The sequence below is a fragment of the Pteropus medius genome, unplaced genomic scaffold (genome assembly GCF_902729225.1).
Source record: "Pteropus medius unplaced genomic scaffold, Ma_sr-lr_union100, whole genome shotgun sequence".
Classification (NCBI taxonomy): Eukaryota; Metazoa; Chordata; class Mammalia; order Chiroptera; family Pteropodidae; genus Pteropus; species Pteropus medius.
In genome coordinates this window covers 18,053,974-18,070,653 of record NW_024340696.1, presented here as the reverse complement: position 1 = coordinate 18,070,653, position 16,680 = coordinate 18,053,974, and the positions used below count along the sequence as shown (strand labels likewise).

At 49.2% G+C, this 16,680-nt stretch overlaps 1 protein-coding gene and 1 pseudogene across 4 annotated transcripts in view; one reads left to right on the top strand and one right to left on the bottom strand.

Moving 5' to 3' along the window:
• Positions 1-16,680, bottom strand: part of TSPAN18 (tetraspanin 18) — a 175,591-nt gene that overhangs the window by 116,663 nt on the left and 42,248 nt on the right. The window lies entirely within an intron of this gene.
• LOC120610211 (uncharacterized) lies at positions 5,625-5,740 on the top strand (annotated as a pseudogene).

Sequence of the window (16,680 nt, the reverse complement as noted above, 5' to 3'; positions counted from 1 at the left end):
AGTCTCAACTGAAGACAATTCCTGAGCTCCTTTGAGGAGTAGAGTTGAAGCCACCTTCTGCTGGACTGTGCCTGGGATCCCCTTTCCTCCGTCTCCCCACCCCCTCATTGATCCCCTGGGAGCAGATCCTTAACAAATCACTGCACAGGAATCCTCCTCTCAGAGTTGGCTCCTAGGACAGCCTGACCTCAGGTCACACAGTAGGATGTGCTAGAGCAGTTCCCATACCCGGCCTTGGCTCTCATGATTTCCCCACCCCCCTTACAAGCCATGGCCTTCCAGCCACACTGAAAGACAGCCCTTTCTCTAGGCCATACTCTCTTGCACCTCTGGGCCTTGGCACGTGACTTTTGTCTGTGCACTCTGCTCAGCACCTCCCTCCCCCAGCTGCTTCCTAGGCAGAGGTCCGCTCACCCTTCCAGAGCTAGCTGAGGCATCTCCTTGTCTGAGAAGCCTTCCCTGGTCTCAGGCAGCACTGAAGGGGTTCAGTGGGGCACAGGGATCTCATTGTTTCTACATCGCCCCCACGCAGCTCCACCAAAGCCCCAGCATAAAGAGAATGAACTTGCTGTCCTGGAGCCTGCTGTGAGCCCCCCAGGGCAGGCACCAGGCCTTCATCTCCGCCTCCTTACACCCCGCCCAGGATTAGTCACGGAGGAAGTGCTAATGAACACTGAATGAGTGGATGAAAGCACTTTGGAAGCACCTACTCTGTGCCAAGCTATCAGCAAGGGAAACCCCAGTCTTCAGGAGGCCTGCGAGGCCTTCCATGACTGCTTCCCTCCTACCTCCACTGGCCCCCCATCACTCTGCTTCAGTCCTGGGGGTCACCAGCCTATCACTGCCCCAAGCCACTGATTCCCTCTGTCTTCAGCTGTCTGACACAGACACTGCGGCTTCGTCCCTCACTTCCTCAGGTCTGGGCTTAAATGTCAAGCTGAGAGGTCCCTCTGATCTCCCTATCGGCTTCCCCCATCGCCGCTCATTGAATTTCTTGCTACCTTAAATATATAGTTATTTATATAAAATATATGAGCCAATAATAAATGCATATTTAATTATATGCATACGATTAAGTTATATAATATAATTAAGTATATTATATAACATGTAAATCCTTTCAGACTGACTATCTATTTAGTTGTCTGTCTCTCCCACTAGAGTGTAAGATCTACAAGAGAGAAAACTTTGCCTACTGCTATAACCCCAGTACCCAGAACGGTGTCTGCAGCACACTGTACATGCTTGACAAATATTTAGAATGAATGAATAAAATGCCTGCCCCCTCGTTGGCAGCCAACAGTCTTTTCATGTAGGTGCTATTACAAACTGAAGTTCACTAGGCTACTTGCCCAAGCTGTGCAGCTGAGAACCAAGGGCTCTCTGAGCTCCAAAGCTGCTATCTAGCCTTGACCTTGAAACTTCTCCAGCATCACTACACCCTGCACACTGTTCCCAGTGCCCTCTTTCCAGAGCAGACGCCCAGACTTTGGTGACTGGCTCCCCTGTGACTGGGGATGCAGTGGGGACCAGGAAGAGGAGATGGTCCACAGAAGAAGGGAGGAACTAGGCTGCTTCTGAGCACCTGTTGGTGTCCACGATGAGTTGGGGCTGGTGGCAGTACGAGCAATTATTCAGAATGAGAAGATGCCTCCACCGGCCCCTTAATTACTGCCAGGGCTTCCAGCCTCCCCACACTGGGGGTCCAGATGGAAGTGCTCCATACTCCTTAGGGGACTCAACAGGTCCATTATTAATTAAACATAAAAGCCAATTAGTTCAAAAGTTTGAATGGAAATTATTACGGATACATTTCAGGCATACCTCCGCTTTCCCCACAAAGGTGGGAGGAGCAGGGGACAAATGAGGTTGGTCCCATTGCTCACACCCTTGACCCTGCAGAGGGCCAAGCCCAGGGTTCTTTTCCACTGGTGCCGACTACCATCCCTGTCGAATGGTTCAGTGGTAAAAGGGGAGACAGAGGAAGGGAGAAGGCCACCCCAGGCCCAGTTTCCAAAAGCTCACGGAGAATGGAGTCATTCAGGAGGCCGCCACTCACGCCTGGCTTGGGACTGCAGAGGGCTGAATGCCTTCCGATGGGGACGGGGCCCTTGTTTTCTGAGAGCCTGGAGAAGGGCCTCAGGAGAGACTCTACACTAGATGTCCCCAGGAGAAGGAAGGGCCCAAGCAGAAGGAAAACTCCCACCTCAGACCACAGAAATGCCATTTCCTAAAGGGACCACCATAGGAAACTGACTTTAGGACCATCGCCAGGTTATCCTGTTCCAGATACCGTTTTTTTCTTTTTGGCACCCATTATGCACTTGGCCCTGCACTGACCTGTTCTCTACCCCCATCATCTAGCTATCAGCAGTACCACTTTACAGATGAGGATGCGGAGGCTCAGAGGGGTAATGTAGGACTCTAAACCTCGATGTGCCCCTTTTGAGTTATCTTGCTCTACTTGACCAGCTTCCCGGTTTCCTTAGATCTGAGATATCACACCTTCTTTTCTGTCTTCCTGTAGCTCAGAGCAAGCACGCACATGCCCACACAGACACACACACACACACACACACACACACACACACATATACTGGCAACCAGATGCCTTCCTAGCCCCTGAGAGTCCAGCAGTAAAGCTGCTGCCCGGGTGACTGACCAAGGGCTGTGAATCCATGATGTCAGAAGTTTTAGACTTAGGGACAAGATAAAGACACTGTCATAATGGATATCCATCTGACATCTCAGGAAACTCCAAGAGACACTGCTCCCCAGTATATACCAGCCAGCATCCCTCAGGTCCCCCAAAACACGCAAAAAGGGGCACTGGCATGGGGCGAGGGCCCTCAAAGGGGTCTTTCAGCTCCATGCACAGTCCTACACTGATGAGGACTGGGAGGCTACCTTTGAACATGAACTAGTATTGTCTTTCTTTTTCCAGTGCTTTTGGAGTTTTGCTGACAGACTATGAAAATAAAGACTCATTTCCTACTGATCTGAGGTATTTTTTTTTTCATTCCACGAATACCATAATTCTGGGTTTATGGCACACAATTCACCCCTGGCTTGCTCTTGGATCAGCATCTCTAGTCTTGGATCATCGAGAGACGCCTCCCCCCGCCATATTGCAGCCACTCTCAAGGGCCAACATAGCTTTGCTATTTGCCAAGGCCAGTCCCTTTTTTTTTTTTTTTTTTTGTCTCACCGAATTCCTGCAAGCCCTTTTCAAGGTATCTGCCCATCTTTGTCAGATGAGGAGACTGAGGCTCAGAGAGGTTAAATATCTTGTCTTAGGCCACATAGCAAGTTATAAAGGAACTAGATAAATCATGGAAAGCTCTTTCCTTAGCAGACACAAAAGCCAATAGAGTATTTTCCTTCTAGAAGCTCAAATTGAACAATTTAATCGATCTTGCTAAAGATGGGAAGAGGCCTACAAGGTTTGACATCATTTCAGTTTGTTTAATTCCCCACCCCGTGACTTATTCTGTTGGGAAGTGAGAATCTCAGCTTCTCTGATGATCCAGCTCTGCCTCATGTAAACATTCGTAAACTGTGAAAAGAATTCATTGATGAATTCATGCACGCTCTTCTCCCTGGATGAATGAAATCCAGCGACTGACATGAGGGTGTTACTAAAGGTTGCTGCACAGGGAAAATCGGCACAGCTTTCTTCCTTTGCCATTCCCAGCCCTCTCTGGAAGCCACGCGTGGCTTTAACAGGAAGCTGGGGAGAAAGGCCCTCCACCAACGTGACTGTGGCTCCTTGTGGTTCGCTCCACATGCTGTACCCAGGCACCCTGCGTAGCCTGATTTGCAGAAAGGCAAAGGTAGCCAAATGCATGGATTTCTCAGCCCTCCCCTCTGCCTGGAGTGGTGGGCAAGGAATTAGTGCAAAATCACCTTGGACACACGACCTTCTTAATCCTGGCCACCTCTTCCAGGTACAAGAGAAACAAAGGCACAGAGAAGAGGTGCCACCAAGTCTTGGAAAACATGTCTCTTTGCAGGAGGTCCCTCCTCCAACCTGCACTCTCTAATAGGCAGCCACTAGCTATCTGTGGCTATGTAAATCCATAATAATTTTTAAAAACTAAAACGCCAGTCCCTCCATCGCACTAGTCACGCTTCAAGTGTTGAGTGTGGCAAGTGGTTTTCTTATGAGACGGCACACACATAGCATATTTCTATCCTCCCAGAAAGTTCCAAGGAACAGCGCTGTTGCAAGAGCTGATGAAACTGTGGCAGACATGCTGCTAATAATCACTGCCCTCTGGGGAGCTAAAGTCCTGGGACATGGGCTGCTCCTGGGACATGGGTCCTGGGACATGGGCTGTTCTGTGGCTCCCTAGCTCTGCGAGAGCCTCATCAGCCTGCCAACTGCTTACAGAGGGCGTCTGGGCCCCTGCATACCACATAGAAGAAGAGGCGTATAAAAGGTATACCCAGTCAGCCCCTATTTCCATACTCTTGCTTCTTGACCTTTTCTTCATCAGCAAAATGGGGATAATGGTATCTGCTCTGCCAGAGAAAGTGGGTGAAATGGACCCCAGCCTGAGCTAGGCATCTAGTTGGTCCATGGTGTGACTGCTTGCCCTGTGTTGTAGTGAGGGGCTTTAGGGCAGACACACAGCCTGGGAACGGTGAGTTAGATGAGACTGGGAGATTTCCGAGAGCTCCGGAAAGTAGCCTCAGCAAAGAACAGGAGATTACTGATCAGCTCAAAAGCGTCCCAAACTTCCTGGAGGCTGGGTTAGCCTGATCTCTGGATTTCGTCAGGACAGAGATGATATTCACACCTGCCAATATCTTTGCTTTAGTCATGGCCAGGTGCTAAACATTTTATATCCTTTAACCCTCACAAAAACCCGAAGAGATCAGATTATTATTTCCATTGTGCAGACGAGGAAACCGAGGCACCAAGAAGCTAAGAAAGCCAGGCAGTCTGGCTCCTCCCCTCTAGAGCCCGCTGCCTCCCGCACTCTGCCTTCCTGTGCTAAAAGAGTGAGCCAACCTCTAGCAGCCAGCTACATGGATAGAACTGCCATGGGCCCCCTGTGTGAATTTCGTCAGGTCTGCACCACCCATGGAAAGATGCAAATTATAGGTGGGGAAGGGGAAGTAACTCCAGGTTCTAGAATCCAACAAGGATGGCTTTTAATGCCAACTGCTTCCTCACTAACTTCGTGAGAGCGAATTTCCTCTTCTGTAAAATGGGAACCCTGATAGGACGTACGTCATAGGGGTGAGGATTAAGTGAGTCAGTGCAGGTAATGATAGGATGTACGTCATAGGGGTGAGGATTAATCCTCATGGGAGGATTAAGTGAGTCAGTGCAGGTAATGTTAGCTTGACACCCAGGAAACACTCGAAAATGGTTGCTTACATCCTTACTTTTCAAAAGTTGAACTTATTGTATCAAACAATGTGTTTAGCTTTAGAATCCACTCTGTTTTTGTCAGGCCCCTCATAAGCAGTGTGTACACACCTTCCTAAACAGGTCCTGTTCTGGCTAATAATGAAAATGGTTTGCAGACGCGGCTCCATAGTGTAGCGGTGAGCACGTCTGCTTTACACGCAGAAGGTACTGGGCGTGCGCCTCAGCGGAGCCACGGTCCATGGTCTACGGGCTTGCCACCTTGAACAAGCCTGATGTCTGATCTCAGAAGCTAAGCAGGGTCGGGCCTGGTTAGTACTTGGATGGGAGACCACCTAGGAAGACCAGGTGCTGTAGGCACTAATAATAATAATAATAATAAATTAATTAATTAATGGTTTGTGGTCCTAAGATTGCCCCAAACAGTGATGGAGGGAAATGGGACAAGGGTTGAAAATATACGATGACAATCCAAGCGTAGGTAATGAGGAAGTGGCTACGGCCCTGTCAGCATCCCATATCTCTGTGCAACTTCCACCCACCAGGGGGGCCAAGAGGAGGACGGCCCTAACTATTGTCCCCAGAAGTAACAGATGCCACAAAATTGGCAGGAAGAGACTCTGAGGACATCACCAAATTTCACTCTGAACCTACCCAATCCCAGGTCTCAAAGCACAGAACCACAGAACCTCTCTCCCTGCCAGACTATCCCACCACCCCAGTCCCCAAAGCTCGCCTAGCCCCACGCCATGAGGAGGGCTGGGGTGAGCAGCCCACAGAACCACGAGGAGGCTCCAGCTCTGCTCTGCCACTTAGCAGTGGGGGACCACAAGCCAATCCCATCCTCTCAGAGCCTCAGTCTGCTTACCTGTCACATAGGGACGTAACACATAGGCATGGTGGGTGTGCAAAGGTCTGAAAACACCAAACCATCAAACACAGTGAAGGCCTGCGGGTGGCATCCGTTGGTGCCCTCGTCTCATCTGATGAAAAGAGCTAACTAGACAGGACCCTCCTAATCCTCAAAGCAGCCCCGTCAGTGGTCAGTGGGCCCTACTGCACCCAGGAGTTAAGTGACTTGCCCAAGGTCACGCAGATATTAAATAGCCAGTGTTCCTAACTCTCTGCCACAAGTCCTCTGCCTGCCACCCTTGCCCTCTGACCACGGCCACCCTAGCACTGCAGCTGCCCTGGCACCACCACTGAGCAAGCAGCAAGAGCGAGAGGCCCCAGGAGCAAAGTTCTGCTCTGCCAGGTAGGTCAACACCCCGATGCATACAGACCGAAATGGGCGGGGGCGGATAAAACCTCCAGACAAAGGGAACACTATTAATGATATCAACCACCCTGCCAAAGCCACAAATATTTTGTGGAAAAACTCACTGTGGGCTGCAGTGGGGCCCAAAACACAAACGAGGCATTTGATGGGAAAAACTAGCTTCGGGGGAGGATGGTTGGGGCAGGGTGCACAAACCACCAGGAGAATTTTTTTTTTTTTTTTTTTTGGTCAGAAGAAAACAAAATCACCTATCTTTCTTTCCTTGTAATAACTGTAGGGCTGCAGGGGCGGGACAGGGAGCTCTGAAACTCTACCCGTGGCAGTAAAGCTCTGCAAGCACTTGCTGAATTAATATATAAAAGGAAATATTAAAGTAACGGATGTGGAAAACCCATTAAAAAAAAGCACGAGGAGGATAAATGGAAAATCTAGGATGGGAAGCGAGGGCACACGGGAACTTTGGTATTCCTGGGCAGTAGATACTCATGTGCTCAATGTATTGTTATAATTCAATCCCTACATTTATTTTATAAATAGCCTTTTACAGCTCATTCATGTTTAACAGAAGCGTTCATGATGCAAAATTTATCAAGCCCCTAGGAAACATCTGGAATTTAGCACAAGCCTGGCCTGTATTTAGAATAACACTTTGTTTCATTACCGTGGTTAGGGATGATTAAAATCACCGTAGATATTTTTAACGATACCTTTTATTTATATAGCGCTCCACATTTTATAGCATTCGCCACTCACATTATTTGGTTTATACTTAGAAGTAAGGAGTGCAGCCGTTCTAGGGCAGAAAATGCTGGAAATCAAAAGATCTGCCACTCGTTCACGATGCTGCCTCTTACCAGCTGTGAGACACTGAACGAGCCATTGAAGTTCATGAAGTATTGGTTTTCCGACTTGGAAAACGGGAGCGTGGGCTTGGGCTGTATATCTGGCTGGCGGTTCTTCATTAACTCTCACTGAATGGTCAAGTATTCACTGAGCAATTCCTGTGGGCCGGGCACAGCCCTAAGCGTTAGGGACATGACAGCAGATGTGGCAGAAGTGGCAGCCCCCTTCACGGAGTCTGCTGTCCTGAGACAGACAGATAGTGGACAAAGATAAAGGAGAAGTGATTGCACAAGGTCCCCGGAGAGCTTATGGTAAAGGATTCAATAGGTCTGAGGGGCAGAGAGCTGGCGCCATTAACGCCTGAACACATTCTTATAACCTGTGGTCTTGCTGGAAAGGTAATGAGCTGACATGATTGTCGTAAAGATAAGAATAAAAAGGTTTTAGAGAAAATGGGTTAGAAGCAAGTCCATGAACTAGGAACAGAAGGCTGACACAGTAGGGCCAAGAGCCCACCATACACACCAGAACAAAATCCTGCCCTACGATGGTTGGCACTGGCTGATAATTAGTGGTTGCTCTGGCCATAGCCTCCCCAGCCCCTTCCCATACTCAGAAGCTAAAGGGGGCCGTCTGGCCAGCAGGGGCCTCTAGGACCCAGCACTATGAAGTGTCCACTCTGGCTGATCAGTGCCAGCACCGATTTGTCCTTCAAAAGTTTGTACTTTGATCCTGACTCAGAGGATGGGGTTCTAAATTGTACCTCAATCTCTCCCCACAAGCAAACAACGCAGGCTGTGTCCTGACCCATCCCTCCCACCCAACCCCCCACCACAGAGCTCCCCTCATGCAGCCACATTGAGGGGCAAGGAGAAGTAGTGTGAACAGCCAGGAAACATGTCCTAGAGGAACAGCCTACGTATGTGAAGGCAGCTCCCGGGGAAAGAGTCTCGAGCCTGGAGGGACTAAGAGAAGGTGGCTACACACACTACAGACAGCAAGGTGCGGGGCAGAGCCTTGAGGCCACATCCTGTGAGTGCTGTAAGTTAAACAGGGACCGGCCGTGATCAGATGCATGGTCCACTCTGGCTGCGGAGGGAGCAGGCTCCGTAGGGCCTCATGAGGTCGGGCAAGTGCCTGGCGTCGGCAAGTCCTCAGAAATAGCTGTGGTATATCCTGGACACACGTGTTATGATTTTCTTCTTCCAGTCTGTGGCTTTCCTAGTCATTTTCTCAACTGTGTCTTTGACAAACAGAAGTTTTAAATTTTAAAGGATGAAGTCCAATTCATCAAATTTTCCTTTTATGGTTACTATTTTTAATGTCTCGTCTAAGAAATCTTTGCCTACCACAAGGTCGTGAAGATATGCTGCTATGTTTTCTTCCAGAAATTAGAGAATTCCTTTAACTCAATAATAAAAAGACAAACATTCCAGTAAAAACAAAAACAAAAACAAAAAAACAAAAGACGGGCAAAAGACTTTGTGAAAGGATAGTTCACAAAAGAAGATATTCACATGAAAATAAGCCCATGAAAAGATACTCAGATTCACTAGCCAAGGAAGGAAGTACCAATTAAAATCACAATAGGATAACATCACTCAACTATAGAATATCTAAAATTAAAAAGCTGACCATACCAAGTGTTGACCAGGCTGTGGAAGAACTGGAGCCCTCAAGCACAGCTGACAGAAGTGTGGAAAGGCACACCCATCTTAGAAAATGGCTGGCAGTTTCTTGTAAGTTAAACACACACCTACCCTATGATGCAATCATTCTACTCCTAGGTATTTCCCAAGAGAATAAAAAGGATGAATTCAAAGACTTGTACTCAAATGTTCATGGTAGCTTAATTACATAGAAACCCTAAACTGGAAACAACTGAATGTCCATCAAAGGGTGAATGGATCAACAAAATGGATAAACAATTTATCTCTCTCTCTCTCTCTCTACACACACACACACACACACACACACACACACACAGAAAGAGACAGAGAGAGAGGTAGAGGCATAAGATGGAATACTATGCAGCAATAAAAAATAATGAGCTACCCATACAGGCAACTGCATGGAAGAATCTGATTCATCTCAGATTAACCTGAGTGAAGGAAGTCAGATGCAAGAATGCGACTGTAACATTCCATTTAGTTCTAGAACAAGCAAAGCTGACCTATAGTGATAGAAAGCAGACCAGCGGTTGCCCCTGAGGAGCAAAGAACAATTGGCAGAGAAGGGGCTCATGGGACTTGTGGGAACTTTCTGGGCTGATGGAAGAGTTCTCTATCTTGCTGGGAGTATGGATTACATAGGTATATACAAGGTCAAAATGAATTGAACACTTTAGATGTATACAGAAATTGTCTCTCAATTAATTAGAGGTTCTTTGGGTGGAAAAGAAAAAGTAGCTGGATAAATGTATATAAAAGAACTTATACTTTCTCTATAGTCCTACATTGTTACCAAACTTGCCCAGAGATATGGGAGAAGCGACAGAGGCACGTATGTGCTGCTGGAAGGTTCCATTCATTTGTCATCCAACAAAGATCTGTTGACCCTACTGTGTGTTATTACAGTTTTCGGACATAAACCAGGGGATTTTGTGTCCTGTCCATCACATGAGCTAGAACCCTATGCTTGTGCAAAAGAGAGAGAGAGAGAGAGAGAGAGAGACTTTGAAGAAGCATCACATTTTCCACATCACAAGCAGTGTTATAATTTAAAAAAAACCCAGCCACTCAGCCACCTCTTGGTCCCCTCAGGCCCCTGGCAGCCTTAATATCTGGCTCTGCCTCAAGGAGTGGCCCCGCTGGCGAGGGAGAGAAACCAGGTGAGGAATGGAGGGGACTCTCAGTGGAATGTGGTGACTGTGAGATGCCCTCCAACAAGACCCAGCACGCAGACGCCAGGAAGGTTTTCCAAGCCTTCAACAGGCTTCACTGTGTCTCCTCCACAGAGACAGGACTGGCCAGGGCCCTCCAGGGCAGCTGAGTCACACAGTGACCGAGCCACCAGATTCTCGCTACTCCTCTTGCCCTTCGTGAAACCTCTAGAGCATCATGTTTCCTCAATGTGTGTGATAAGCTAGTCGTTTCTCAATCGCTCTTTTGTAAAGCGACAGAAAAAAGAAACTGACCAACCCTAGCTGAAAAGTAGATATTCAACAAAGGGTTTTAAAAGCCTACCAGTACATTGAAACTCTTCACTCACCAATATCCCTACTTCTCACTCCACATCCAGGAAGCTGGCAGGTCCCTGGCAGTTTATTTCACCCTATCTTGCCCCTCTTTTTAAGGAAGGTTCTGTTGATAGACACGGAAATCTCCAGGTTGGTGTTCATGACTGCCGTCCACAGGGCCCAGGGCTCTTCCTGAGAGAGAGGCACCATGATCCCCATTTTACAGGTGGGAAAACCGAGGCTCGGGATGACATGACACGTCCAAGGTCACACAGCTAGCAAGTGGCAGAAACTGGATTCCAGAGCTTCTGGTTCGAAAAACAAGTATAAGATCCAATGTCATTTTCTCCTTAATAAACCTCAGACCGTGAAGGAAATGAAGTAGGTGGACTGTAACAGGAAAGTACGTCCTATAAGGGCGCAGGCTATATTTTCGCCTGGGTCTCTGCTGTCCATATGTGCTGAATTGAAAGAATGAATGGATGAATGGATGTGTGAAACTGAAGGAGACAGAGACAGAGAATGCACCCAGCCTCAGAGGGCACTTGCACTGCGTCCACGATTACTCCGACTCCACCTTCCCCCTCCCCTGAGCACTCCTGATAGGCCTTGAGCTGAGAAGTCTGGGTGCAGCATGTGTGTGTGTGTGTGTGTGTGAGAGAGAGAGAGAGAGAGAGAGAGAGAGGAGAGAGAGAGAACTTGAATGGCAGGGGCAGGCAGGGATATGTTTGGAGTGAGGGAATCTGCACAGGGAAGGACTCGTGGGTGGTAAGTGGGAGCAGCGGTGGGTGTGCAGGAGAGGTATCTGTAGGAGTGTGAAGATATTTGCATGGATGGGAGTGTGCAGGAGTGTGAATAGGTATGTGCAGGGATGTTCACAGGTGTGTGCAAGAAAAAGAGAGCGTGAAGGCATAGTGCATAGTGAGTGTGTGTGTGCCCATTAGGAGCAGTCGAAGGCAGTCTGTGTCTTAAGGAGACAACGGTGGCATGCTCCATTTGTTCTCACGGTGACAGATGTCAGCCACAGCCCTGATCTCAGCTTAGGAAGGTTGCTGCCCCCCAGTAAGCCACCCCAAATAGGACCCAGCTGGCTTGACCCACTCCCTCCTACCAACAGCAAGTCAAAATACAAAAAGGCCCAGTCCTTTAGTTGACATCTGAGGGCAGTCAGATCTGAGAAGGCCCTAGACATTCTGAAATGTCTACTCTCTTCCTGCCCCATTTCAGAATCCTGAAGGTGAAGGGCTGGTCTTACTTCACATGACCTGGGGTAAAAGGAAGACATAGCCTACAGGGAACCTGGGGGTGGGGACAGGAGGGCTGAGGAGGAACACACGAATCCTGAAGGAATGAGAGCACAATGGAAGCTTCTCCCTGCAGGGCCCAGGATGATCCTGGGCTAGGCCCCCGAGACAGACCTCCTCTGCCCACAGCCCTCACAAGGCCCACAGCGGCCAGACCAGCTCCTCCACTGGCTCAGTGGGACCTGGAGCCTCAGAGATCTCAAAGCAACTGGTTCCCCCATCAGAGCACGGCTGTTCTTTGTCCACATCCCTCCCCACCGCCCAAATCCAAGACTCATACATCCATGAGAGCGGACATGGTGCTCACTTCAGCATCCCTAGCGCCTGAACAAGGGCTTGGAATACAGTAGGTGCTCAATAAGTGCATGGTGCATTACACTGACATCCACTCAGTCGCTCCTTTTGGAGCTGCCGTAAAGACCTCAAGGAGTTAGAAGAAAGAAAAGAGAGGGCTGTGGGAGGCCAGCGGCAGGAACCACAGTGTTATCTGTTAACAGTAGGAGAATAGAGAGAATGAATTCATTTCCTCTCTGAAGTAATTTGCCTGTAAATATTCACAAACCACGCAATTTCTCTCAGCCTTCCCATTAAAAAGAAATGCATAAATAAACAAACCTACCCAGGGGCTTTGCACACAGGCTGCTATTCCTGTCCTAAAATACTAGGGTGACTATTTATTTAGCTGCAACCACCCTCCCACCCCCAAAGGGTCCCAGAGGATGTCCAGAAGTGGGTCACCTGGAGAGCAAGGAGGTAGCTCAGCAGAAGTCAGCGCTGGTCACCGAAGAGCTGAAATACATTTGCCAACAAGACCCAAGGAGTCGCTCATCCAGCAGCCCAGAGGCCAGAACAGGTGGCCTCGCTGGCCAGGGTTTGGCTTGGCAAAGTGTCCTCCCCACCCCCACCCCGACCCCCCACTGTGTGTGGGTCCAGAGGTCAGACAGATAGGGATCTGTGTTCCAAGGAGAAAAACAAATGCTTTCTTAAACGCATGACATACAGAGAAGGGCACACAGAGGGTCCCAGAAAGAGAGGCTGTTTGAGGCCAGCATCCCCTGGGCAGGGGATCCTGAAGTCTTCCATCCAGCGACCAGGGCCCCTCATAAGTTACCCACAGGTTCTTCTTGAGCACCCCAGAAGGGGTACACATCAGCCAGACAGTGGCAAGAAGCAAACTCGAGATGAGGGGGTTTCTTTCCCCCTCTCCAAACTGACCACGCAAACTCCAGGGGCACCAACAGGAAGCTTAGGCCCCGAGTCCAATCCTGCTCAGGATATGAACCACATCCCGGAAAGCCTGCTTAAGCTGGACTCGCTTAACCAAGTCCTGGGATGACAATGGCGAACCCTGGCAAAACGCTTGCCCCAGGATGAGCTCTTTTGCTTTTAATCCTCATGGCAGTCCTAAGAGGCACATTACTATTATCATCCCCATCATCTGGATGGGAAAACGGAGGACCACAAATGTAGTTGCACAGGAAGTGCAGAGTAGAGTCAGGATTCAAACTCAGACATTCTGGCCCCGGGGTCTGTATGCAAAACCACTACTGCAGAGAGGAGGGAAGACAGGAAAGTGGAAAGCAGCAGGACGCAAGGTCCCAGCACCAGGTATGTTTGTTTGTTTCAGGGGGAGGGGTCTGTGTGCGCCGTTTCTCTCTGCAATCTATAAAAGCCCTGGTGTACAGCCCACCCACATCATTACCTCACTTAATCTCAGCAGCCAGCACCACAAGGAAACGTTATTACGCCCGATCCGCAGATGAAGAAACTGAGGCTCATGAAGCTTAATGGTCTTCCAGTTAGCAAGTGAGAGCCAGGATTTGAATCTGGTCCAACTCACCACCAGCTGGATTAAATCCAGTTCCTCCACCAGCCAGAGAGTGACTTGGAGCAAGTCCTCCACTGGGGGACCTCGATGTCCACATCTGAAAAATGGTTGGTCCCATTTGAGCCCCAGCCCAGGATGGCTGGGAAGACAGAATGAGATGGCAGTGAACAAGGACCGTTGCAAAGCACGCAGCCTATGCCACAGGCTCGAAAGCCTGAGGACTGGTTGCAGTTAGAGGATTGACCTTTCCAACAGTGCACCCCGACGCCCCACAGAATGCTCTGCTAGCACGGAGATTCAATCACGGTCATTATGGTGCACTTAGGAAAACCAGGGAGCAGGCTAATACATTTGAGAAAGAACTGCAGCAACAGAAGCTGAATCAAAACGAGTTTTCTACTTAACCCTCAGTTAAACAGAAAATCCATTTACCACAAGGCAACGCTGTCTTCCCAGTCGCCAATCACGTTTGGTTTTATTTTGTTTTTTACTGTCTGCCACTTAGATTTATATTTTTATCACCGAGAAGCTGCCTTAAAATAAAAATAAGTTCATTGATAGAGAGAAAGATATTGGGGGAAAAAAGAAAGCTTCTGTGGGTTTGCAGCCCTGGACCAACGCCCTCAAACCTTTGCTCCCTCCAACACGGCGAGGAAGACACACTGCTTAGACCCATCGCTGCCAGAGATACTGGCGGGCTCTAGAGAAAGCAGCTTCAGGGGCCCAAAAGTGGGAGCTAATTCACACATCCTACCACCCCCCGCCATCCCTTACAGGGGGCAAATGTAACATCTACTGTCACTGGGAGTTCCAGAAAGAGGGCGAGGAAGGGACATGCTTAGAGGGGGCCAGTTGTGGGGGGTTCAGACCTCTCCGAGTAAAAAGGAGCCACAGCAGTGGAGATCGGAGTGGTCAGGGGGGCATGGTTGAGGAAAAGGACAGACTCAAGTTAGGGAGAGTGCTCCCCACAAAATGGGAAAGAAAACATAGCAGCCAGATAGCTTTCTCTGTCATTAAATAAAGCAGCATCGACTACACCCACGCAAAAAGATACTCCGGACACAGAATTGCCAGATAAAATATAGGATCCTCCGTTAAGTTTGAATTTCAGATAAACAACAAATAATTTTTTAGCGGATGTCCCAAATGTACATGGGACTGACGTGGATGAGACATATGCTAAAAAATTATTGTCTATAAGAAGTTCGAATTTAACTGGGTGTCCTGTAGTTTAATTTCCTAGACCGAGCTACCTCTTTCGGGAAGCATGCATCTCACGAGCTGCACGTCAAAAATAGGGCCCCCCCTTGCCCAGCACGGCCTGGGACAGGGTCCCACGCAGCTGTGAGGCCGCCGGAGATGGGGAGCAAAGAAAAGCAGGAAGCCAAACTGCACGGACTTTCTAGAGGCGACTCTGCTGAACGTGCACAGGAGCGGGAACAAAAGCAGGAAACGAGTGGGCCTCTTGTCCTGAGAGGAGGACAGAACATTTCTTTTCCCTCCAGTGTCCTAGCTCTGGGTCATGTTTTCTGGTCTTCGCCATCACAGCGTGAGCACGCACACACACTCACGCACACAAAGTGCTCGACGCTTCTTATCTTTGAGCATAATCGGGTTGTTCTACTATTGGATTTCAAGCTCACTGAAGTCGGAGATGGGGGATTGTTAATCTCTGTATTCCAGTGGATGCTCGGGAATGAGGGAGGGAGGAAGAAATGAAGGGAGGAAGGGAGAAAGGGAGGGAGGCGAGGAGGACCTGTTAGTGCCAATGCCAAGAGCTGGGAAATCTCCAACTAGAAAGTGACTTCTGAGGGTCGCAGGCCCTCCCAGGCTGGAGGCGGCCCTCTGTTCCCCCGGGTGGGGAGGCCTTTGCAGTCATGGTCCTGGGTGCTGTTTGGTAGCAGACAGTGCGAAGCCTGGGCTCTGGCCTGAGGTCTCTGGCTCCTGGGTCCTCTGCATTTACTCACAGCCTTGCCCAGCATGGGGAAGCACTGGAGGACACAGGAACAGGCCTAGGGGGCTTCCCCCTGAGACAGAAGACAGATTCTGTACCCTCCTGCTCTGCCCTGCTCCTCTCCTATGGGACACGCCTGCCTCTTGGTTCAAGTTCAGTTTAAACAGATGTGTTCCTAAGACGTGCGTCTTTGAAGTCTGGGAGAAAATCTCAGCTCCGAAGGGACATTTCCTCCTGAAGAGGCTCTCCGGGGAGTCTCGACAGAAATAAAAAACCAAAAGCCCTGGATCTTTATCTCCTGGTATTTATGAGATTTTTCATTAGAACGGCCACTTCCACGGACAGTACTGCTGAAAAGGAAAAGGAAGGAGAGAAAAGGAGGGAGGGAGGGGATCCCACTGAGCAGGGCTGGATGTGTCCCCAGGAGGGGTACGGTCTCACATCCACCAGGGCAAACTCACCCTCAGGATGAAGCTTTCGGTAGTCTGAGCCTCTGAAATGCTAGATAGACTCTGTGTACAGATGGTGCTCAGAACTGGGGCTTTCAGGAACTGGAGCTAAATATCTATCAAATCAGATGGGCCCAGGATGCCAGGCTCTGTCCTGCCTCCTGGCTCGGCATACATTGGACCCCCTATAAGGCCCTTCTACACCTATCCCACCTGGAAGCTACCTGGTCACCCTGCAGGACTAGACACAGGGCCTCCTCCTCTGGGTCTTCTGAGCTCCTTCTGCCCCTCCCCTCACCCCCCAGCAACAACCCTCTTAGAAACACCTCCATACTGGTGTGCCAAGATGGGGCAGAGGGAGCAGTCTGTGCAGATGTAGGCAACAGGGGACGAATTCTCTGTGGAGAATTAAAAAATAAACATAAAACTGACTAAAAGCTGACAAGTCTAAACAATGTCCGTGAT